Below are 27,567 nucleotides of genomic sequence, written 5' to 3' on the forward strand. Positions count from 1 at the left end.
ACTGAAGCCCATGCTCCTAGAGCCCGTGCTCTGCAACAAGAGAAGCCACTGCAGTGAGAAGTCCGCACACCACAATGAAGAGTAGCCCCCGCACGCAGCAACGAAGACCCAATGCAGCCAAAAATTAAAAAAAAAAAAAAAAAAAAAAGACTATTACTTGGCATCCAGGAGACCTGGCTCCTGTCTCGGAGTGGAGATATATCTATGCACTTCGGACCAATTCTTTCATTTTCTTTAGGTCTCAGTTTCCTCCTTTGAGAAGTGAAGGTCCTGGATTATTATCTCTAAGGTCTCTTCTATGCTTAAATTCTTTCATTTTTAAATAACCAAGTCTTATCTAGATAATCTATGATTCCATAGCATTTTTCATGAAGGTATAAGTGAGGAGAATTGACTTATATAGTCCTTGTGTTAAAAATAAATCCCACCCTGACAATTTGCAATAGAAATAATCTGTGTCCTAATTAGAGAAGAATTTTTCATCTGAAATGATGGAGTTCTGCACATTTCCCTGTTGTCTGTTAAAAAATGTACAGTAGTTTTGCAGTTAAGTATTAAAACTAAATATGCCCATAAAAATAATAAAGATATTATTATTATTATAAAGTATTAATGTTTCAGCACTGGGAAAGATGTGAAGGTAATTAGCTAAATCCTTACCCTTTGCAGACAGAAGGATGGAGACACAGAGGCTGTGCATGGCTGTCCCAAGTAACCATGGGGTCATTTCAGGGCAGCAAAGTATGAGAATACAATCCTCCTAATTTTTTAAGGGGTGCTCTTTCTGCTACACTAGGTTTTTCTATCTTCAAAGTGCTAATTGATAATATAATTTCACCAAGAAAATAAAAACAATCAGAAACAAACATCCACAAGTACCTACCACATCCTCCTAGCTACCAGCATCTGTTCCTGGATAATCAGTGTTCTACCTTCACTCCTATCACTATGGAGGGACTCTCCTTGCTCTACGAAGCTTAATTCCTCCACTTGTGTATAAGATCCCTTTCCCTCTAGCTTATTGAAGGATGTCATTCGAAAGCATCAATTTTTCACATTGTAAAGGATGATTCCCCTTAGCATACAAATATGCTCTCATTTTTCTCACGTTAAAACAATTTGTTTTAACCGCACTTCCTCTGCCCTCTGATACCTCTCTCTCTGATTCCCTTTACAGCAAAACTTCTTAAAGGAGTTGTCTCCACACCTGCTTTATCTTCAATTTCTCTTCTCCCCTGCTCTTTAAAATTTACTTCATCCCAGCTGAAGCTGTTGCTACGGTAAACGTTGTTCTGCACATGGCCAAATCCAATGGTCAGTTCTCAGTTCTCATTGTATTTGATCTATTACCAGCATTTGACAGACTATAACACCTTCTCTTCTTTGAAATGCCTGTTTCACTTGCGCCAATGACACCATATTATCATGGTTTTCTTCCTACGTCTTTGGCCACTACTCAGAATCCTTTTCAGTCTTCTGCTTATATTCCAAACTCTGATTATTCGTGTCCCAAGGTCTGGAGATGGAGAGGGGACACGTGACAAGAAATAAGAGCAGTCTTCAGGAGCTGAGAATCACCCTTGACTGATAGCCAGCAAGGAAATGGGGACTTCAAACCTACAGCAGCAAAAAACTGTATTCTGCCAATGATCGTATTAGACTTGCAAGCAGATTCTTCCTCAGAGCTGCCAGAGGAGAACTCAGCCAAGTTGATAACTTGTGAAGGTTAACGTTGTGCGTCAACTTGCCTGGACTTAGGAATGCCCAGGTAGCTGGTAAAACATTTCTGGGTGTGCCTGTGAGGGTGTTTCTGGAAGAGATCAGCATTTGAATTGATGAACTGAGTAAAGCAGACCGTTCTCCCCTACATGGGTGGGCACCATCCAACCCACTGAGGGCCCCAATAGAATAAAAGGAAGAGGAAGGGCCAATTCCCTTTCTCTGTTTGAGCTAGACATCCATCTTCTCTTCCCCTCAGACATCACTGCTCCTTGTTCTTTGGCCTTCCAATTATTATCAGACTTACACCATCAGCTCCCTGGGTTCTCAGGCCTTTGGAGTTGAACTGGGTTATACTATAGACTTTTCTGGTTCTTTGGTTCCAGGGAGCAGATTGTGGGATTTCTCAGCCTCCGTGATCATGTGAGCCAATTCCCGAAATAAATCTTCTCATTTATATGTGTGAGTGTGTGTAATCATACACACCTTAGTTTAGCCTTTGAGACCCAAAGCAGAAAACTCAGGCACACCATACCTGGACTTCTCACCTAGAGAACTGTGAGCTAATGGTTATTTTAAGCCACTATGTTTGTGGTAATTTGTTAAATAGCAATAGTAAACTAATATAGCACTTAATAAATATGTGTTGAATTGATAACATTACATTTTATCACTACAAGCCTTTCAAATAATTGGTATTTTTATTGTGCCATGAATGCTGATTTTATATCATATAAACAATCAATTTTTCTATTCCCTGAAACATCTCTTTTGTTTCTGATCAAATATATAGTATTATTTTTCCATTTCACAGCATTAAAAAATAGCTATTTGATAATATTAGAGATCCACTCAGTATTATGTATCTTGGATTTTTAGGATTAAATGATGTTTATATTTTCATTAAAGTTTTTGTTAGTCAGTGATGTGTTTAAATTTTGAAACTTATAAAGATAGGCTTAGATTTTAGCCTTCTTACAGTCCTGAGGTCAAATGTTTTTGTTTTTTTTTTTTTTTCCTGCACACCACTGGATACTAATGACAGCTGTTCCATTTTTACTTTGGTTGATCACAATTTGAAAATGATTGAGCACGGCAAATTAGAGAGCATATGAATAATAGGTTTTCACCCAGCACTTTTCAAATTCCCATCTATTCTGCAAAATCTCACTAACAGGCAAGTGTTACATTTTAATCACACTTTCTGACACAGCTTTTCCCTTTCCTATTGAAAAATAAATTAGGTCTTCTTCCCATCTGCATACCCTATCATAAAAACTAAGTGGTATCTTACTGTTTGATGTTAATTTGATATGAAAACCATCATTCTTTGATAATGTTTTCAATTTTCACAACATCTACAAGAAATGTTTGGCTTATTACAGTTTTAGAAATGTTTCACATTAACAGGTAAATATAAAGATCAATTAGAGAATAGACTTAAATGTTCATATCATATGAAAAAGCCAAGATAAAATGTGATAGTAGGTAGCTGAATTTTTTTCATCATTTTCTAGAGAGTGAAAAATATATTGTCATTTGTTTAATTGTTCTTCTGGTTGTCATCTGTAGACAAAAACATAATGATACTAGTGATTTAAAAATAAAAAGGTTCATGCTGGAGATGCCATGCTGAGGCAGAGGCAGTGTGGATTTTATGTCTTAAATAAATTGATAGTACTCTTTTATTCCATTAACTTTTCTGATAAATTGTTGTTCAGAGTTCTCTTGACTGCTTATGAAAACAATGTAAATGGTTTTCTCTGGATAACTATTACTACTCAGTAGGAAAATTTCTCTTTTTTCATATTAAAAATGTAGTAAACCTGCAACTAAAAGGAGTTAGCAATTTTTTCCTGAGCGTTGATTAAAAATGAAAGTAGCAGAAAGCTAATTCAAAGAACACTGTTTGGTCAATTGCACTAAAACCTGATGTGATTTTACCTGTGAGTAAATGTTACAAAAAGTGGAAAAATGGAAGGTCAGAGGTCTTGCTCTCAACTGCAGCAATAAGTCATGTTAAGACATGCATTATGGGGACTTGCTCTATGCCCAACTTCACTGTATTTGTCCCTCCTTCATTTTCCCTAGAAAAATGCTTTCCTCTCTTCTGACATATTCTTTCTCCATGTCTTTTAGCAAACTAATTCAAATCCTTTGATTAGAATAGGTGAAAGGAAACACCATCTTTACTCTTGCTGGGCAAGCAAGTCTTTTAGCAAACTAATTCAAATCCTTTGATTCGAATAGGTGAAAGGAAGCACCATCTTTTCTCTTGCTGGGCAAGCAATAAAAACTAATGAGGAGACATCTCAATTATCAGGCTAGACATATTACAAATTTTTAACATTTTGCTTATGTATTATTTTTTCTCTACGGGTTGCTGCTAAGCTATCCATCTGTAAGACAGATTTAAAGTACTCAGTAATTTATTATAAAAAGGAGAACTTCCTACTTGTTCTTTAAAATCAGGTGTTTGGGGGTACTTTTATGTGTTTTTGCTTTTGTTTTTGGCCAATAACTGAAAAACCTTAAAAAATGTCAGGGGAAATACTACCAACTATTTTTTAAATTTGGATTCAAAAAATTAAATGCATTCAGAGAAAGTGTGAAAATCATGCTGTAACCAGTTACCAAGTTTAAAAAGGGAAAGAAGTTAAAATTTTGGGTAGAGAAACTCCGAGTCTCACTTTTTCTATCCTCAACAGAAAAAGGTTGGAAAAATGATATTGAGTTTTATGACGTTCTGAAATCCCATGACTCTGCTAATCAGTTTAGTCTTCTGACAATTTAATATGCTGTAAAAGTGAACTTCTTTAAACTCATCTTTTACAGCTTGAAGAAATTCTTCAATGTATCTTTATTATTGTGTCCCTATAACAATAAAAATGGAATAAAAATAAATAAAAATGAAGCTAAAAGTCATAATTCTGCAAAAGAATAAAATTTGAGATGCATTTGTAGCTATGCTAAAGACTGTTTTGAATGCACTTAGAGCCAATAAAGGAGAAGAAAACTCTCTAGAAGTTCAAGGCTCCAGAATCACGCCTACAAACTCAGACAGTCTGGCTGAATTTATCTGGAGCAGAAGCGGCATAGAGTTATGAGAGCCATTGTAGGGGAAATTCTATTAGTCTTTTAGCTGAAACAAGCCAAGAGACAAAAATATAATGTGATCCAGGGAGGGATCGAGGTTGAGTGAATGAAGGTATGTTCTTAGTGGAGAGTGGTGTAGGTGTATACAAGAAGCTGAGAAAGGCTGAATAGATACGGGGACAGGTCATGCTTCTTTCTTGGGAAGGTGGAAAACTGCTTATAGGTTCCTTCTAAGCAAATCCTAAGGTCAGAAGTTTCTTGTGTGTTCTCCCGCAGGCTTCTGTGTGCCTCTTATTTCAGAAGTTCAATTTATAGTGGATAAATAACGCCGTATTTTAAGGGTTTTGATTAACAAAAAGAAATTTTCATATTTGAGGAAAACAGTGACTTTTCCATGGAAAGTAATACAAGCATTATATCATCTCATTAAAAAGTAAAACAAAACAACAACAACAAAAAACAGCTTTCAAAGTGCTTCCCAGAATGCCAAGCTGCAGTGCAGGGAGGGAATAGAAGACAGGACTTTGAAGAGTCTCTTTTGAGGATACCACCAAACAATGAAGGATTCTTGGACAAAACATATTTTATCTGGTTAATTTACTCAAACTTTCTGCTAAGACACTCTTTCTTCGCAAGAATATTTCCCAACTAATGCTCTTTCCTCGACCACAACTCCTGGCAGAAACTTTCATCCTCTAAATTTGATCTTACTCATACCCTCTTTTAGCACTTACTTCTCAGAAGTGTAATTATTTTTCACATGGTCGTATCTTTTATAAGACTGTGTACTTAATTGACAGGAAGTGGCTCTGTCTGATTTATATCTGTTCTCATTGCCTGAGACTTATGCTAGTCACACTATAGCTATTTAGTAGTCAAGGAGTAAATGATTACCAGTACAAAAAAGCATTTGTCATCCCAACTATGAGTAAGACTTGCACAGTTTATATGTAAAAGCTTAGTCTCATAGGACATTCTAATTTATTTTTTAACTAAAAATGTATGTGGTTTGAGATAAAATTTTAATAACTTACAGAAACCCTGGATGCTTATCAAAACTCCATGAAATCTTTAGAGATTCACTTATCACTTAATTGATAAATCTAAAATCTTCCCCAATCTGTTCTTCATTGTTTAACATGCATAGAGATAGCTGTGTAAATCTTAAAAGCTGAATTTATTATGGACTTCTGAAATGCCGATTTCCAAGTATATGTTTTAATTTTGCCCTGTGGTTTACTTAAAGAATTAACAAGCGTATTTTCTGAATGGCTAGAAAAGGCCCATCGCACTTAAATTGTCTTAATATTAATTATAATGAACTCTAAATTTTGGATAATATAATTTTAGGGTCTATCAGCTGATTAAAATTCAATTCTCTTTCCTAAAATGACTGGCATACACTCAGGTGTGAAAGAATATTAATGTTTATCAAACTTAAAGCCTAAGAATTTAAAACTAGGCTGTTACTTTATGTAAATTTACAGCCAGTGTTACATGAAAAGTCAACCATGCATTTATGTGCCTTGGCGCTTATTCCTGGGAGCTGTGTGATTCTTTACCCCTGAAGAAACTGTATTTATCATGAAAGTAAACAAACAAACAAAAAAAAGATTCTTCAGAAAATCAGAATAGCCACTGTATTGTAATTGATGATGGCACTCCTGCACATTGGGATCAGCCAGCCATATTTGTAGATGCTGGTTTTGCCACATAGTAAGGTTATTTAACCCTCTGTGACTCAATATCTTGATCTACAAAGTTAAAGATGCAGTATTTGCAGGACTGTTGTGAATATTAAAGGATCAGAACATAAATAAAGCTCAACAAATGTTGGATGTTATTATTACTTTACTACCTAGCTTTCTTTTTTTTTGTCCCCTCTCCTCCCTTCCACTTTGCCAATTCTGCCAATTCTTCTTACTTCTTCATGTTTTCTTCCTACTTCCTTGGGTTTGACAATGATCCTGTTATGCACTGCCACTCCCCTCCAAAAAAGAATTTGGAGTTAAATGTTTACTCCAAATAAGATACAAACCTGAAAGAAAAAAAAAAAAAGACCTGATTTTCTATTTCTTTGTTCATCTCCCTAATCACAAGATCTGTCTCTTTCTCTCCTCCTTCCCCTTTTACAACCCCCTTTAATTAGGAAACAAGGTGGATATATGAAGTAACAAATTTAAAATTAAGGAAGATACTAAAGAATATAAAACGAATATTGGAAAATGGATAAAGGGTTCAAAGATTTAACAAAATCTCTGAACAAAAACTTTAAGGAAATTGAGAACTATCTTCAAACTTTAACATGTTTATACTGCAGGAAAAATGGCCCAACCAATGCCAAGGAAACAGATGGGCTCAATATAAAAAATGGATTCATAGACTGAAGAGTCCAACAATGAAGAAAGCTTTTATTTGGGAAAAGTGGTATCACCAATCAGAATTTTAGCCTTGTCATTTTAGCCCTTGTCATGCTAGTCTTGAAGTACTTCCAGGGTGTTTCATTTCCTCCTTATCCAAATATTGCCATGTCCAGTGCAGAGAGCAATTTATTCTCTGTCATTCCCTATCTGTGCTTCTGGTCCATGGTTAGATCCAGCATTACAGAGGCCATATTTAACAGTAAGAAACAAACAAATTATGTATTCAAAGTTACATGAAAGAAGAATGCTTAGAAATTGCAGCTTTCTTCTTTCTTCTATATTACAGAAGTTATGTTGGCATATCTTTCCAGCTAGATTAAAGCCACAGGAAGTCAATCAAATTCTACTGGGTGAAGTTATGGAAAAGTTCCAGGACCACTGTGTCAACTGAACTTTACTAGACTTTTGGGAAGGCTATTCTCAGGAAACTCCAGTGAGATTAGAACACTAATTATTACTCATTTTACCTAATCAGAATTACATCTTGGAAAAGTGCTTTGCTGATCTTCATTATCTGAAGCCATACCATAAGACTTTCCACTGACATAGGACATTAACTCCTCCTATATTTACTATAACTTAGTTGGCTGATGACAGTCTACTTATCTTTATAGTTTTTGGAGAAATTTTTTTATTTTCTATCTCATTACCAGCATCATGAGGAAAAGAGTAAAACATACAGTATAATAACTCAAATATTACTAAATGATACACTTGTGTAAATATCTAAGAGAATTAAATGCGGTGGGGACGACAGTGGGTGCTTTAAAGAGAGGACGTAGTTAGCCTTTCAACTAAATATAGTGCTTCATACATTGACTTTGTGAGAGTCAGTACATCAGAGCAGTATCAGACACTTTAACCTGTCCTCTTATTTTTACCACTTTTAGACCTTTACAATTGTTCACCTAGCCAAAAATAAAAAGTGGAAAAATAATGGACCATTGACCTTCCAAACCTTTAACTATAAATTTGAGGTATAAGCAAAGGTCAGTAGCAGTTTCTTTAGGCTTACAGATAATTCTTGAAAAGTTCAAAAGATGTCAGGGTGGAAAATATGTGAGAGTCCCTATTTCATTGAATTTACTGTGGTTCAGTAAAACTTATATTTCTGGGGGTTCCTGAAAGAAAGCTGGAGTCCCTCTCTTAAAAAGTTATAGGGATTAAAATTTGGACCTTTGTGGAGAACTCTGTCATAATGTAAAACTGTATACTTATGGGAGAAAAAAAGATGCAAAAGTTGAGTACTATATATTTCTGTTCCTGTTTTATATTGACATTTTTGTGAGATATTATCCTCATTTTCAGATGAGGTACTTGAGAAAAGAGAAATGAGGGAGGTAATTTGTCCAAGATAACAGAGCTAAGAAAACATGGGAAAGAGCCTGAAATCAAGATGGGAAGGAGGATAGGAGGCTGTGAAAAAAAAGCTCATCAAGCTCATTCAAAGCCATGAGTGTTTTCAACAGATAAACACAGAAGTTCCACCAAAGAAATATTTTCATGAAAAAGGCAATGGAAAATTTCAGTGCTTTGAGATAGACCATTTTGTCTAAGTATGTTTTGAAATTTGTCACCAAAACTTTTGAAAGTAAAAATTGGATATTTTTCTTTGTGAGGGGCAAAAGCAGTGAGACACCAACCCATGTATTATGTCCAGCAGATGTGAGGCACATGGGAGCCCAATGCCCTCCAGGTATTGGCACCATAGCCCCTGCCCTACTGTACCAGGTCATCCAACGTAGGTGTCACCAAGGAGAATCCCCTGCTTCCAGGGTGAGCAGCCCACTCCTAACTGCTCTCCCCAAGGCCCATGCGAGGGCTGGTCTCCAGACCTAGGAGAACCTGACTCCAGCCCTTGATAGCTCAGCAGAGGTGGCTATGACATGAGCACTGCTTTGGGGACAGCAACAAGGACCTCCAGACACTGCCAAGACCTGAAGCACCGAAATTTGTGCTCCATAACCAGCCTCAGCTGCTGCTTCAGTGTCTGTAGGCAGCACTTCTAGTGAAGCAACAACAGGGCCCCCAGATCCCAGAGCAGTTGAAGTAGATTTACGTATCACCCAAGATACATGGTAACTGATTCATTCTTACATTCAGCAGACAGCAATTCTTCACCCCCTGCAGCTGTTCTACAATTTTTAGCAAATATTGTTGTCAGTAGCCTTTCTTCCCCATGTCCAACCAGATTTTTTTTTTTTCCAACCAGATTTTATTTCATGAAAATTTAAAACGAAATCCTTCATATCTACCCTTCATAAAAATTGGGAGTATTTGTTCTGAATTTTTCCAATCCTTTCATATATAATGATGCATACTAAAGAAAATTCAGTTTTTTCTTAGTTATTATGCATCTGTATTTAGTCTTAAGATTCTGCAGCTTTTAATTTTAGTCAATGAAGCTTTTCAAACATCTAGTAGTTCACATTATTTCCTTCTTTCCAATAATATATATTGATTTAGCTTTCAAATAGTAATATTCTATTGTTATCATTTAATATATAATGTGTAACTCCCAATACTTTAGTCTCATTTTGCTAAAAACTTATGAGTAATTCTACTTTTTAGAATTTATCTTCTCTAACCTCAAAATAGTACTATCATTTATTTTACTTTGCAGAAAACTCAACCTGTTCTGGAAAAAACCATTCACAAAATTCTGCCGTACTGCTGTAGCAAGGTTCCATATACTATACATTTTATAATTCTATAGAATCACAAAGACCCCAACTAGTCAGAGTGATCTTGAAAAAGAAGAACAAAGTGGGAGGAATCACACATCTTGATTTCACACTGTATTACAAAGCTATAGTAATCAGTCAGTATGGTATTGTCATAAAAACAGACACAGAAATCAATAGAACAGAAATACAGAGCCCAGAAATAAGCACATGAGTAATCAATTAAATTATGACAAAGGAGCCATAGATAGATATACAACTGGAAAGGGACAGTCTCTTTAATAAATGATGCTGGGAAAACTGGATGCCACATGCAAAAGAATGAAACTGGATCACTATCTTACATCACATACAACAATCAACTCAAAATCCATTTAAGGACTAAAATATAAGACCTAAAACCGTAAAACTCCTGGAAGAAAACATAGGCAGTGAGATCTTTGACGCTGGTCTTGGTGATAATTTTTTAGATTTGACACCGAAAGCAAAGGCAAAAAACAAAAGTATACATGTGGGACTATATCAAACTAAAAAGCTTCTGCATAGCTGAGGAAACAATCAACAAAGTGAAAAAGCAACCTACAGAATGGGAGAAAATATTTGCAAATCATACATGTGAAAAGGGCTTAGTTTCTAAAAAGAACTTATACAACTCAATATAAAAAAAATGTGATTAAGAAATGGGTAGAGGAATAGAATAGATATTTTTCCAAAGAAGAAATACAAATGACCAAAGGGTACACAAAATGTGCTCAACATCACTATCAGGGAAATGCAAGTCAAAACCACAATGACACATTACCTCTCACCTGTTTAAATAGCTATCATCAAAAAGACAAAAGATAACACATGTTGATGATGATGTGTCGGTAGGAATGTAAATTGGTACAGCTACTATGGAAAACAGTATGGAGGTTCCTCAAAAAGTTAAAAATAGATATGATCCAGAAATGATCCATATGATCCAGAAATTTTACTCCTGAGTCTATAACCAAAGGAAATGAAAACAGGACATTAAAAGAGATATCTGCACTCCCATGTTCATTGCAGCATTACTTATAATAGCCAAGATATGAAAACTACCTAAGTGACCATCATGGATGGATGAATGGATAACGACGATGTGATACACACACACACACACACACACACACACACACACACAGGAATACTATTCAGCTAAGAGATAGAAGGAAGGAAATCCTGCCATTTGAGCCAACATAGATGGACTTTGAGGGCATTATGCTAACTGATATAGCCAGACAGAGGAAGACAAATGCTGCTTGGTGTCACTTATATGTGGAATCTAATAAAAAGTCAGACTCATTGAAACAAAGAGTAGAAAGGTGGTTGCAAGAGCTGGGGGCTGGGGGAAATAGGATGAGGTTAGTAAAAGGGTACAGACTTTCAGCTATAAGATGAATAAAGTCTGAGGATCTAATTTAAAACACAGTGATTATAGTTAATAGCACTATATTGTCATGACACTGTACTGTAAAATAGAAAACTGCTGAGACAGTAGAACTTAAATGTCCTCACCAAAAATGAAAAAGAAAAAAAAATTCTTTTTAAATGTTGTAGTTCTGTTCAATTTGGTGACATTGGGTTTATCAATTTTCTATTGCCACGTAGCAAATTGCTACACAGTTAGGGGCTTTAAAATGTACACATTTACTATCTCACAGTTTCTGTGGGTTGAGTCAGGCATGGGTTAGCTGAGTCCTCTGCTCTCAGAAGGCTGCAATCAAGATTTTGACCAGATTGTGTTCTCATCTAAAGGCTCAAGTAGGGAAGAATCTGCTTTTTGGCTCACTCAGGTTGTGGGCAGAATTAATTTCCTGGCAGCTATGTGACTGAGGGCTCTGCCTTCTTGCTGGTCCTCTCAGGTCCTAGAGGCTGCCCACAGTTCCCTGCCATGGGGTCTTTTTCCTGGGCAGTTTCCAACATGGCCTCTTGCTTCTTCAAGGCCAAGAAGGGAATCTCTGGCTCCAGTCTGCTAAAACAGTATGTTATGTAAAAAGAAATATTTTTGCCATATTCTATAGTCTAGAAGCAAGTCACAGGTCCTCCTGCATGCTAGATGAAGGGATCATACAAGGGTATGACTCATGGGGGGGTCACCTTGGGAGTGTCTGTCATATCCTTCCAATCTCATGATTAAATGACCTAGCGTGATCACTTGACAACTAAGCATATATTATTTAATGTATCCCGCGAGATTTTTTTTGTATTAAAGTATGCATCCCCAAATGGTTCGAGACATACTAAAGGACTTCCGTTCTCAGAAATATTTTTTAGCTATTTGAATACAAGTGCTACTAACTCATTTACTGCATTTTGTAAGAATAACATTCCAGTTAGCTTACAATTCTTTTTCTTTTCTTCCTTTTTTTTTTTTTTTTTTACTATTATGGGCACAGTAAATTAAGTTATAATGTTCTCCGTTTTGCATTTATTCACATCCTGAGGTCTTCTCTTTTTGTAACAGAATGCATTTTTGATCTTCAGTAATGGTTTCATCTGCAATCCTTCTATCTGTGTTTCCTTACAAAAAGGGAGAGTGAGAGGGAGTGAGCCTTGGTGCTAGCAAACTCGGCATTCAGAATAACAAAGATAGGCATTGAAAGGCTGGGCTGGATTGACATCAGTAGTAAAAACAAGGCATTATTTATGAAGCCTTCCTGCCTATAATTTTCCAGTGGTAATTTTTATTCCCTGACTCATTCCTCTTTTAGCATACACATTTAATAAAAACATTATGGAATAAAAACCAAAAGCAATCTAACGCCAAAGCACGCTTAATTATTGCTTAGCATGATGAAAAATGTTGCAAGAACAAATCGTTGGGACTGGGATATTAATGGGGCAAGCCATGACTTCAAAGTGACTGCAAGTGTGTAGAATTTGGTACACCAGGTAAACAAAGCAGCAGTTTTTGCCTTTATATAACACAGAAAGCCGCACCTTTATCTAATCGCCAGGCTAAATCTTCCCCCTTTTCAGTAAAACTGTAGTGTTGGTATCTGGAGGCAGTTTCCCTGTGGAAATTACCACAATGGACCAGACAGCTGAGGTAATGACGTAACCAGGGTTACTGAATACTTTACTGCTTGCATTAGCAAGAAGATTATATAGTTAATCAATCCACAAATACTACCTGAGTTCTTATTAAATGCAAGACACACAGGGGCAAACCTGCCTATAATCAAATGAAATAATGCAAATGATAGCACGCTGTAAACTACATCTCCATTAAAAATGTGTCATGATTATTTAAAATAATATAAATTATTATTATATTATTTCACAGCCTGGCCCCCAAGTGGCAAGATAGTGCTTTTAATCTATTCTGTTGGGAGTGACCCAGAATTATCTGGACTGAAGTACACTATGCTTAAAACCAAGCATACTGGGCTTCCCTGGTGGCACAGCGGTTAAGAATCCACCTGCTAATTCAGGGAACACGGGTTCGAGCCCTGGTGCGGGAAGATCCCACATGCCGTGGAGGAACTAAGCCCGTGCCCACAACTACTGAGCCTGCACTCTAGAGCCTGTGTGCCACGTCTACTGAAGCCCGCGCACCTAGAGTCCGTGCTCTGCAGCAAGAGAAGCCACGACAGTGAGAAGCCCGCGCACTGCAACGAAGGGTAGCCCCCGCTCACCGCAACTAGAGAAAGCCCGCGCACAGGAATGAAGACCCAACACAGCCAAAAATAAGAACAAATAAATTAATTAATTAAAAAAAATAAGCATACTGGGAACGGGGTTCAAAGATTAATGGTAATGGATGCTCACTAAATGTATTGCAATAATAATTTCACAATATATGTAAGTCAAACCATTATGTTGTACATCTTAAACTTGTACACTGATGTATGTGAATTATATCTCAATAAAACTAGAAAAAATGGTTAACAGAAAGCAAGTCAGATTCTTAGGAAGTTGGCCCCAATATTCCATTTTTTTCACTATATATAATAGCAAGATAAAGAGTTTTTGCTCCCCACTGAAAAAATGGACCGACTTGGATAGAGAACAGTGCATTTGTGAGTGCCCAATATTCCAGACAAATCTAGTTTATTAATCAGTGCTCTAAATTAGAGATGTTTTTCTGCTATGCAAAGTGCAGTAAGCCTCAAAACCATCATGTTGTCACCACACTTACCTTTGATTATAAATTCATAGCTTGGCATAACATGGGCACATTTTATATAGAGAGACATTGAAAAATGGCTTTTATACATTTCATTGGTTATAAAAGGAAAGTTATGATTTAGCCTTAAGCCAACTTCCCTGCCTTGGGCTCTAGGCATTTTTTTTTTTTTTTCTTATTTTCTATTTTCTATTTCTTTATCATTTACGGAGAAGCTTTTATTCTTCATTTCTCTTCCACAAATGGAGCCCTGAATTCAAGCCAGCATTTTTAAGAGACAGCACTAATCCCAGTTACTTATTAAGTGGGTTTTGAATACCTATAATTCAATGGTATCTTTTGACTTGTCAAGTTTGGTGTTGCCTTCAGCTGGAGGGCATACACAAGCTTGGTTTTTGTTTTGTTTTGTTTTGTTTTTTGCCTTTCTGCTTTGCAATCAGCAGCAGTAATATCAGAACTCAGACGACCAACAACTCTCAACACAGCTGGCTTCTGGTGCTGCCTTCATGTTCTTAAGTGAAGGAGGGTAAGACTTGCAAACCATTATAATAACCTTTCAACATGCATGTTGCCATTTTGATGCTAATGCAGTTTTCCTAGAGAATATTCCCCAAACTACAAGTTGCACAAAAGATGCATTCTCCTGACATTCCTCTTCAGTTCATAGGGTGTCTCAAATATAAAGGCACATAAAATAGTCTTCTTGCAGTGAAGTCACTTGCTTCTATACTTGCCAGTTAGAATTTCATGTATATAAGGAAAATTTAATGTGTCTTTAAATTTAATTTTCACCTTCTTTATAATGTCTCTAAGCTAAAACTCAAGATACCATTTTTTAGCATTTTTATTATTTTTTTTTAATGTAGAAAAGCCTGGAGCCTAATTAATACCCCATAAATTCTAAATAAACCTACTATACGCTAGCCAAAAGCAGATGGAGACTGAGATCCAACCCTTCAAAATAGCTTCATAGAACCCAACAATCCACCTGTCCAGAGATTACTTGGCCAACTTTTTTACAACAAATGTTTAAAATCCAAAGCAGTTTTGGCTTCAGGGAGAGCATCCTACAACATGAGCGATTCCATGGTTATTCGGTGCTTTTCTCAGAGTACCCTGCTTTTTGGAAAGTTATTGACCAAGAGTTGTAGATGTTAGACACCACAGGAAGAGAGCCACCAAGGCCAGACAGGAGCAGGTATCACCAAACTCAATAAGTAGACAAAAGAATTAAAACTTAGAAATGAACTTGCCCAGAGGAATTCTATTTAAAAATAAAAATGTAGTTTGGTGAAAGATTTTGTAGAGTTCTTCCACAGTACAGTGAAGGAATATATAGGGTCATTGGGCTGCACCCCACAGGCCTACAAGCCCTAAACTTGCCCAGCTTCAAGACTGAAGAAAGAGCCTGGAGTCAGCTACAGAGACACCAGTGGTTTAATGGAGAGGGGCAACTTTTATTCCCTGCCGCATTCCTCTTTTAGCATACACATTTAATAAAAACGCTATGGAACAAAACCCAAAACGAAAGTTAATCATTTTCATCTTCCTATGTACCAGCAATAAACAAGTGGAATGTGAAATTAAAAACACAATGTCATTTACATTAGCAGCCCTGAAAATGAAATACTTAGGTTTAAAACTAACAAGGTATGTACAAAATCTATATGAGGAAAACTATAAAACCCTGAAGGAGAAAAATTTTTTTAAATCTAAATAAATGGCAAAATAGTCTATGTTCATGGATAGGAAGGCTCAACATTGTCAAGATGTCAGTTATTCCCAAATTGATCTACAGATTCAATGCAATCCCAATCAAAATTCCAGCAAGTTATTTTATGATATTGACAAACTGATTCTGAAGTTTATATGAAGAGGCAAAAGACCCTGAATAGCCAACACAATATTAAAAGAGAACAAAGCTAGAAGACTGACAACACTTGGCTTCAAGACTCACTGTTAAGCTACAATAATTAGGACAGTGTGTACTGGTGAGAGAACAGACAAAGGGATCAATGGAACAGAATACAGAGCTCAGCAATAGACTCCCATAAATATAGTCAACTGATCTTTGACAAAGAGGCAAAGACAATATAATGGAGCAAAGACTGTGTTTTCCACAAATGGAAAGCTAAAACAGCTAGACATTCCCACGCAAATAAAATGAATCTAGACACAGAGCTTACACCTTTCACAAAAGGTGGATCGCAGACCTAAATGTAAAATGCAGAACTATAAAACCTCTAGAAAATAATATAGGAGAAATCCTAGATGACCTTGGGTATGGGCATGACTTTTAGAATACAACATCAAAGGCACAACCTGTGAAATAAATAATTCATAATCTGGAATTCATTAAAATTAACAGTTCCGGTTTGCAAAAAACAATTTCAAGAGAATGAGAAGACAAGCCAGACTATGAAAAAATATTGGCAAAAGACACATCTGATAAAGAATATTATGCAAAATACACAAGTAACTTTTAAAACTCAATAATAAGAACATAAACAACTTGGCTTAAAATGGGCAAAAGACCTGAACAGACACCTCACCAAAAAAGATGTATGAATGGCAAATAAGCATTATGAAAAGGCACTGCACATCATATGTCATTAAGGAATTGCTAATTAAAAAAAAAAAAGAAGATACTACTACATACCTATTAGAATAGCCAAATTCTGGAACACTGATATCACTAAATGCTGGTGAGGATATGGAGCAACAGGAACTTTCATTCATCGCTGGTGGGAATGCAAAATGGTACAGCCACTTTGAGGACAGTTTTGTGGTTTCCTACAAAAGTAAATATACCCTTTACCATATGATCCATTAATTTCACTCCTTGGTATTTACTCAAAAAAGTTGAAACATTTATCTTCTCAAAAACCTGCACATGGATGTTTATAGAAGCTCTTTTCATAACTGCCAAAACTTGGAAGCAACCAAGATGTCCTTCTGTAGGTGAGTAGGTAAATAAAGTCTGGTATATCCAGACAATTGAATATTTTTTAGCACTAAAAAATGAGCTATTAAGCCATGAAAAGACATAGAGGAAACTTAAATGCATATTAGTAAGTGAAAGAAGCTAACCTGAAAGGCTACATACTGTATGATTACAGCTATATAACATTCTGGAAAAGGCAAAACTCTAGAGGCAGTAAAAAGGTCAGTGGCTGCTACTAGTTGTGGGTCAGGGGAGGAAATGAATAGAGCACAAAGGATTTTAAGGCAGTGATAATACTCTGTATGATATTATAATGATGGATACATATCATTATCATCTTCCTAAACTGATAGAATGCATAATACCATGAGTTAATGCTGATATAAACTATGAACTTTGGGTCATTATGATATGTCAATGTAGGTACTTTAATTGGAATTAATGTACCACTCTGGGGGATATTGATAATTGAGGAGGCTATGCATGTGTACACAGTACACAATACAGGGAGTATATAGGAAATCTCTGTACCTTTCTCTCAATTTTGTTGTAAACATTAAACTACTCAAAAATAAACATAGTCTTAATAAAGAAAAATTACTTTGAAGGCAAATATAATACATGGTATGCATCCTTACAAAATTTGTGATCCAATTATAGAAATACATTGTGAGCCATGAGAAGTTAAATAACAAGTGTAATATATGATATAGAATATTTCATGGTTAATGAGTCCAGAAAGAGCTGTGAGTTCAGAACAAGGAAATCTCTTTGCCCAGGAAGATTCAATGGAAAAGATGAGACTGAAATTGATTCTTAAAGGATAGTTTGGTTAAAGGGAAGGGAGAATGACGAGCCTGGGTTAGAGATTAGCTTATAAAAAAAATTCATACCACTTTTTAAAAGCAGTGCCCCTTCCCTTCATGTTCTGAGATTAGTGTGTGAGTTTGCTGCTCTTGAAATGATGTTAGTGTTGCTTTCTCAAAGGATTGGTGCAAAATTTTTTACTTAGTGTGGACAATCTTTATAATATTACAGTATTGTGTTTAAAAATAAATTTGATGAATAATTTATTGATTTCATGAGAAAATACCACTGTAAAGGAAGTTCTATATTAAAGCTTGCCTATTCCATTTTAGTTCAACATGAAAAGGCAGGTCATTGATTCAATGTAAACATCACAATATTATATTCTTGAAATTCCAAAACATCATATGAATAAAGGAAACAAAAAAATTTAAGCAAAAAAATCTGTAATACATTGTGAATTTCTTGAAAGTAACTGGTTTTATTTATTAATGCTTACAGGAAACCTAGCACATAGAAGACACTCAAAAATCTTTTTCTATTTTGAATTTAAAATAATTCTAAGTTAAGTCTAATCTCACATTAAAGTCTTTTTTTTTTTTTACATTTCTGACGATGATCCTTAAATAACCAAATCACAACTATTATACTATTTAAATTTCATTTACAACACAGTACATAAATGCATGTTCATGCATATTTAAATCTTAAAGGTTTGCATGTATGCAGATTCTAAAATGTGGTCAAAGATAATTGTTACATATCGTTTATATTGAAGAGGTGGCAGCTTGTGGGCAGAAGAACTAGCTTTGAATGCACTAACTTTTGTGCATATAAATTTATAGACTCCAGCATATTTTGATTATGGAATGGGGCTTCAGATTCTTTTAAACTTAATTATCTGAATGACAGATAATTTTCTCACATACATTATGTCATCCCACCATATTTTCAAACTTCCTAAGTTATTTCTTTTAAATAATGAGCCAAATGATTTTTTTTAAATGACAGGCCAGTGCATTGCTAACAACTTGTTCAATTTAAAAGGTTGTTGGAAAGATGTTATTAAAATTCTGAGAAAATTCTGCATTAACACTAATTTATACTAATTTTGACAGCCTTTCAGTAACATGATATGGCAGTAAAATTAATATGAATCACACCTCAATGTTAATTTTAAAAAGTCCTGAGCCTATCTTTTGAGTAACAGACATTTCTATAAACTGCTCAGGTATCATTAAAGCACAGAGCTGAGCAAGACCATGATAAAAGTGTGATATAAGTCCCATGTTACGTTCACTCATCCACTGATACAGTCATGCCTCGGTCTTATAGTTTCTTTTAATGCCTTTCACCATTTGAAAGGGACAAATGTCCTTGTCCCATGTTATGATTCTATAGCATCAAGACTGTGAGTCCATGAATCCCACCACTTACTGTCTATCAATTTTCTCCTTCCTCTATTGCCTCCCTACCTATTTCATGATCCATACAATCATACCCTTGCAAATGCCTTTTGCCCTTTGCTTTCTTCTTGCCTGGACCCGTGAACTGAATTCTGGTGAAAACTAATCAGTCCTAAACAGAATCCTACAACTGGGGAAGTTGGTTTTAGTATAAATGCACCATCATCTCCTTAATACTAGTGAAGTTTTCTTCCATCTTCTTCTCTACCACTGCCATCAACTAACTTCTCTTTCCTGATGTCTAGCTCCCTCCTGGCTACCTAATCTTTAACCAACTTTCATGATGAGCTTTGTAAAATGTAAATCACTTTCCACCACTCCCAAGGTTAAAAGGCTGTAATGGTTTTCAGTTGCCCTTAAGTAGCGCCCTAAACCCCTTAAGGAAATTTAAATACTCTATACATTACACAGCTCTTTTATCTGCCTCTCTTTCTCCTCTTAGGCTGTCTTTCTCTTCAGCACACTTAGTTCACATTGTCCTTTCACTTCCTCAAACTTTCTCACCTGGGGCCTCATTCATTTCTGCAGTTAGGCTGCTGGACAGCCTCTTCTCATTTTCAGGTAGGCCTTCCCTTGTCTCCAAATCTAAAATAGATTCTCCATTATTACCTCTCAAAGCATCTTTTCTTCTAATCATTTTTCATCATGTGTAACTACAGTTTTGATTTTTCTTTGCTTACTCTCTGCTTCTCCCAGTAAAATCTATGATCCAGGCAGCAGGGCACCTTACCATATGCCCATTACATAGTAGAGTATCTGGAACACAGACACTGCTTCATAAATATTGGTTAAATGAATGAAAAAATGAACATGTGAATGAAGCATGCTGTTAGTTGACAAATACAGTAATTTGGGAGCACTATATTCTAAATACTAGTACATAAGCTGAGAAAAACTCCCTTAGGATTTCTTAAATCACCAACGGATTAACATGTTTTTCAGAAGTTCTATCAATATGTGATTTAAGTCTAATAAAATGTTCTTTACTTCGTCAACATAGATCTCATTGTGTAATCACCAATTTTTCTTTGATTTGAATTTTATTTATTTTAACCAGTTTTTATATTCTTAAAATGGTTCTAAACCAGCCTTATTATACAGAGGCAGAAACCAAGAGCCACAGAATTTAAATGAATCTCTAAACGCCACACAACTAGTAAGTGGCAGAACTGCTACTAGGATCTGAGTGTAAACTTTAAATCTTCCTTTTTATAAACTGTAATGTAAAAATCTTCCAAATGTTTAGGTTTTACCTAGCTACTTATTTAAAATATGATGACAGAGGATTTTAATAAGGTCCTAAGGTACTGACTTCTCATAGTTCATATGTTCTAACGGTAGCTAAATACTACTTTCCAGCTCAAGAGAACCCAGTGTTGCTTTTCTGTAATTGGTTTTCAATGAGCCCAGGACATTTGTATTATTCAGTTCTCTTTGTCAGTGATCCACATAGAGTTCTTCCTACACAGCTGATGTCTGTTTATTCACATGCACACTGATATTTAAGCCCTGTTTAGCTTTCTTTAGCTATCACTTTAGACTTAAATTGCATTTAGTTCTTGATTGAAAGCTGGAGATAAGATCAGATCTGTCAACTTAACTGGATCCCCAAGACCTCCAGAAAGGGATTGATAAGGGAAATATAAGGAGACAAGAAATGTAAGTTGAACCTCTGTTCACTCCGTGTAATAAAATAAGCAGAATTTGTTATAATTACATTCCTTCTAGATTGCATTCAAATATACATATTTTCTCCAGTCCAATAGTGGTTAATATATCTGGACAGTAAGCTTTATTTGGCCTGTTTCCTTATCACTGCAGTTTTCCAAAATCTCTCCTGTCCTTGTCTCCTTGTTTCTTCTTTCCAAGACACATCTTTCAGTTAATTCACAAAGATACTGAGACTTCAACAGAACAACTGTCAGAGAAGTGTTTCCAACTAGGCAGATTCATTCAATTAAAATAAAGTGAGCTGTATTTCATCAGAATAGGTAATGCTGTAGAGTTCCAAGGCAGAGATAATTGCATCCACAGGTCATGCTGCTTTTATTTATGGTTTTATTAAATTGTATTGCTTATTACCATGTGCAAGTCTATAACCCACACTTATCCTGTTTTCTTTTTATTTTTCTTTGTTCCTGAAGAATAATACGCCTCTACATCCATTTCTAACTTCCCACTCATAGGTTGTTTTACATGCCTTTTCCTTTTAGTTTATATTGTGATTCTTTCTACTCTGTGGAATCTCTATTCACCCTGAGAGCATTAGCAAGAGTTATTTATAGTGCTTGTCTCTGAATGTAAAAAAGGTGCAAATACAGTTCTCACTACAATAAGCCTGGCTTCTTTCCTCTACATGCCTATCACATTGTAAATCTCTGGATCTACAAGTGATATGAATTTCAAAATGTACAAGCTTTGTTACCTTGGGCAAGTCAAACATTTAAACATCAATTTCTTTAGGGATAACAATACTGGCCCTATCTAATCCATAAATTACTGTTAAGCTCAAATATATTCTTATTAGAAAGCAACTGTGATACAAATATATAATAAAATTTGCTATCATTATGTTATTATTTACTAAGACACAGAAAGAAATACAGATATGCAGCTGTTCTGTAATGATAAATCTCCAAAGGGTTTTGCAGTCTTCCTCAGCTTCTCTTCTACTCAATGAAGCATGCCGTTAGTTGACAAATACAGTAATTTGGGAGCACTATATTTTAAATATTAGTACATAAGCTGAGAAAAACTCCCTTAGGATTTCTTAAATCACCAACGGATTAACATGTTTTTCAGAAGAAGTTCTATCAATATGTGATTGTAAATGCCAGTACAGAGCTCACAGTTGAAGGTGAACATTTTTAATTTCTAACTTAAGTAAAATACAATTAAAATATAATTTTTAAAAGTCAGATTGTTGCAAACAATGCAAAACTTTAGCATGTAACTCAAAAAAGATGCTGCATTTTAATTTTCTCAGCAGGTCAATTTTCATCTATGTTATTTTAAAAGTTTGCACTCTTCTCTAAGCTGGTTTTCATCCATTTAGCATTACTATTTGTCTGACGGCTTTAATATTGTTAGGGCCACAATAATCTCATCTATTTGGAGCCCATTTGTTTGATCACTGGAATTTATTTATTTATTTATTTATTTATTTATTTATTTATTTATTTATTTTAGCTATTTACATATTTTATGTGACAATGAAATACTAAAGTTGTTCGAAATATTGAATTATACATTTGCTGGAGGGTTTAGGATTTTTTTTTTTTTTTTACACACACACACTGTATTTTATTTTTACAAGAGATAAATAGACTGATATTGCAATAATGCATTCAAAATGATGGTAATTTACCAAGGATGGTAGCAGTAAAGATGGAAAGAAGTAGCTTTCTGGATTTAGACTGGATATGTTTTGGAGGTCAAGTTGACAGGGCATACTGATGCCCTGTATGTGGGAAAAATGGAAAGACTCCTAGATTTTTGACTCTTGTAATTGGATGGAGGATTGTGCTATTTACTGAGGTGGCAAAAGAAGAAAGGAAGCATGACTCCCAATATTCTTGCCTGGAATATTGAGTGGACGGTAATAAGCATGACATAGATAAGTAACCCATAAGGAAGAACAGGTTTTCTATGGGACAGATTGGGTTTATATTTAAACATGTTATGTTTTAGGTACTTGTGAATATCTAGTTCCAGAAGTCTATCTCTAATTGTAGGAAAGTTTTGTTTCCAATGAAAAATTAGGAAAACTAGCTTTAAAAGCAATATTCTTACCCTGACGTTTATGAAATAACTTTGTGGACATAATAAACTATTATGGAATCTTTTGAACCCATATCGAGAAAGATTCATGTTTAATTAGAAGTATCCATACAATGCTTCAGACTTCTTTCTTATTGAGCTTTTATGAGTATTGATGGTAGGGATTTATATACATCTTAACTTGAGTCATTACAATTTATCCATTTTAAGCAATTGACCTTCTAATAAATAATAAACAAATCCTCAACAAAATCCTTTAGATATTATAGGCTGTAATTTTAAAATCTTGACAATGAAAGAGGACAAATAGCTGTAATTCGGAATCTTGAATAAAGATGACAGAATTTGGCCTTTCAATGTTTTTATAAATGTGGAGTAAATACTTTGATTTACCTTCAGTTCAACAGTACGTATTATGACTCAAATTCAGTTACCTCATAGGAGACTACTTTTTTCAGTTCTTTCTTTTTTCTACCCCTTGGGTTAAAAGTGCTGCACTATATGTCATCTTGACAATGTTTTCACTCCCTTCTTAGCAGTTATGTATGAAATCCAGACTTGTTATTGACATTTCCAGTTGGATGTTTAATAGAACCTCAAGCTTCACTTGGTCCACACAAGCTCCTTGTAGTAATCACTGTCATTTCCTCTCCCATGTCTTCCATTCACTCACTTAAACTTGCTTAAACTCACTCATTTAAAAGCTCTGGCTGACTTCCCATTTCCAACTGCCAGTATCTGCATTTCTGTGCCTGAGGACTCTTTTCTCCAACTATAGAAACCCACTATGAAGCCAAAAGTGCTACGGAATCAACCCCATCCAAACAGTGACTGGGAGTGGATAAATACCTCCCCTTTCTCACTGCCAAGGTAGGATAATTCGGAATTATCTCTGTTTCCCAGAAACGGAGTGCTCTGTTTCCCAGAGTTTTCTCACAGCGCTAAGCTTCAGACACTCTCTGTTGTCAGCTGGCTTAACAGAACATCCACAGTGGCATCCTTTTCTTATTTCACCTCCACACTTCCCTACTCTTGTTCTTTAAACTTCCCAAATAAACTACTTGCACTCAAATGCTCATGTGTCAAGGGAGTCCAAACTGAGATGTTCCCCTACAAACCCACTCTTCTTGGAGTCTTTCCTACATCAGTCAATGACAACTCCAGTTCTACCTGTTGCTGGGTCAAAGTCCGAGGTGTCATTCTTGATTCCCTTTTTTTCATACCTCAAACTGACTATCAGAAAATCTTGTAGCATCTATTTTAAATACATCTAGAATTTGACCAATCATCTCCATCCTTAGTGGCTGTATTAGTCTGCTTGGACTGCTGTAACAAAACAAAAAACAAAAAACAAAAACCATAGACTGAGTGGCTTAAGTGGCATACATTTATTTTCTCACAATTGTGGAAGCTGGAAGTCCGAGATCAAGATGCGGGCAGGATTGGTTTTTTCTGAGGCTTCTCTCTTTGGCTTGCCTTCTTAACTGTGTCCTCACCAGGACCTCTTCTCTGTGAGCCCACATCCCTGGTGTTCTCTGTGTGTCCTTATCTCCTCTTCTTACAAGGACACCAGTGGCGTTGGTTTAGGGTCCACCCTAACTGCCTCATTTTAACTTAACTGCTTCTTTAAAGGTCCTATCTCCAAACAGAGTCACATTCTGAGGTACTGGGGGGCAGGGCTTCAACATACAAATTTTAGAAGGACTCAATTCAGCCTATAACAGTGACCCCACTCCTACTGATTCCAATTTAGTCCAAGGCATCATCTTTTTCTGTCTGGAAAAGCAATAGCCTATTAACTGTCTGCCCTACTTCTGCCCTTTCTTACCATCAGTTCTCGACACAACAGCCAGAATTTTCCCATTGGTACTCTGCTCAAAACCCTCTACTGGCTTCCCATCTGACCTAGAATAAAATTTTATGACCAACATAATCTACATTGTCCCAACTCCTTTCTTCTCTTGACATCACATTCTATTATTCCACTCCCCATCCCAACACTCATCCAGAACACTGACCTCCTTGCTGTTACTTGAGCAAGCTTGGCTATTCACATCTTAGGGCCCTTACATGTTGTTCCCTTTACCTAAAATGATATTCCCTGCAACATCTGCATGGCTATCTCCATTCCTCCCTTCAGGTCTTTACTCAAAACTCATCTTAAGATGAGTTTACGTATGGTCACCATACATAAAATTTTAATCCCTCTCTGATACTTCCTTACTGGTTGTCATTCTCCTTAGCACTTATATTCTAGAATATAATATTATCTAGAATATAATATTTTACATATTTAGCAGGTTTATTTTCTGTCTCCCACGCTAAATTATAAGCTTCTCAAGGGCGCAAATATTTTTTCATTCACTCTTGATACTTCAGCACCTAGAACCATGCCTGCAACATAGTAGAAGTTCAAAAAATGTTTGTTGCATGAATGAATGGTCTTTTTAGTGTAGTAGTAAAATAATTACTGTTATAATAATTCAACCTAGTACATATTTGTATGAGGGTCCCATAGCCTTTCCTGCATATCTTTGCCATGGCTCTTATATATAATAGATGAAAATAACAGAAAATAAAAGAGCAAATTGAAGGGCAGCACACACAGACTAGGCATTTCAGAAAGGATTCCCAGAAGGATATCAACAATTTGATGTTTAAGAGAAAAAATATTCATTCATTCAGCAATGATTTATTGATTATTATGAATGTGCCAATCACTCATTAAAAGCTGGGGTAGGAAGATAAGTAAGACCTTGGCCTTGCTTAGGAGGGCTGTATAGTCCATAGAGTTTCTCCTTCTACCTGTTTTGAAGTTGTAATTCCCAGCTTTGCATGATTGTGAGGAAGAAGGAGAAGGCTGAGGAGGAGGTAGAGGTGGAAGAAGATGAGAACAGGGAGGAAGAGGAGGATCAAACACTCACATTTAGTAGAACTAGATTTCTAAGTAAACAGAAACACAGAAAGTAATGGGTTTCTTAGGGGCTAAACAAGGAAGAGATGGAAGAGAACAGTGCTCTCTCTAAAGGCTGCCCTAAAGTGATGCTTTGAAGCTTTCTTCAAAGGCACATATTGTGTCTTACCTTTGTTTTAGCTTTGACACAATTGATATCCAGTTTATTATAGGAGTAATAGCATAGGAACGAGCAACAATAACGAGGTTTCTGCTATTCTGACAGTTGGAAGGAGTATGCATTCAGTAAAAAGAGCTTTTAAACTAAGGGCAATTCTATATTTACAAATAAAGATTTCTTAATACATGGTTTACTAGACTAGTGAGAGGCCTGATTTTCTTTCTGCGCGTATGTCTCATATGGGGAGAGTGGAGACTGGAGGAATACGACTTAAACTCAGGGTGTGATTATTCCAGGCCCAATGTTTCCTCATAGGCACATAATAATTGCTGTTAGCAATGTACTTTTCCGAAGTTCAAAGCTATAGCATAAGTAAAATAAATGTTTATAGATATAGGCCTTACAGCCAGTTAAATTGAAACAAACATTTTTAAGTCACTCCTTAGAGATGCACACAATTAATTGAAGACAGATAATTGCATGTGTAATGGCTTCTTGTACACTAAGTACCTGTTTACAAATCAAATTATTCAATTTAGAGTCTCAAGTGTGTGCTTTCTTTGCTCGATTAACCCCTTATGGCTATGCATAAACACCTAGTTTGGGAAGATGTGGCCTTTAATATTTTTAAGATCATTTAGGTTATAATTCAAATTTAAATGTGAAGTAAAAATCTATTATCATTTCCTAAGTAATGAGATGTAATATATCAAGTGTTGCTCTGAGTCATTTGCTGTTATTGTTTGAGGCTTACATGTTTATTCATAAAACTTGTGTTTAAACAAGTTCTCTATGCAAGGGACTTCCACTCTAAGAGACATTCAAACATGCCTGATAAAAATCTGAAAAGGCAGTTTTCTAAAGGCATTTGAGAGCTGTAACCATGTTTCTCTAAAGAGCTGCTGCTAAGCATGAAAAGTAGGTACATTAGAATTACTCATATAGTCATTCCTTCATCTGAATGTTATTGCACATGATACGGAAAGAGCCATGGAAGATGCGCAAAGAGGAAGAAGATATCCCTGCACACCACGCATGATCGGATGCATCTGATACATAACACTAATGCCATGGGAGGGATGGGCATGGTGCTGAGCTCAAACCCTGGAGTCACACAGGCTCTAAAACCAGCTCCATACCTCAGGAAACGAGGAAACAATATTTACGTCATCACGTTTAGCCTTAGTTTTCTCATCTATAAAAGTAGACCGATCTAGTACCTTGCTCAGGTAGTAATGTGAAAATAGAATGTTTTGCCATGACTTAATATCTATCATCTTTACAGATGGGTAAAATAAGAGAAAAAAAAAGACTCAGAAATGGGTAATTAATGCCACAGGTAAAGTAAAATCCTTTTGCATGGAGGGAAAAAAAAAAAAAAAAAAAGGCAGGGTTAAGATTATGATTCGTATAGTGAAGTT

This window comes from Balaenoptera musculus, chromosome 3 (assembly GCF_009873245.2).
Source record: "Balaenoptera musculus isolate JJ_BM4_2016_0621 chromosome 3, mBalMus1.pri.v3, whole genome shotgun sequence".
Classification (NCBI taxonomy): domain Eukaryota; kingdom Metazoa; phylum Chordata; class Mammalia; order Artiodactyla; family Balaenopteridae; genus Balaenoptera; species Balaenoptera musculus.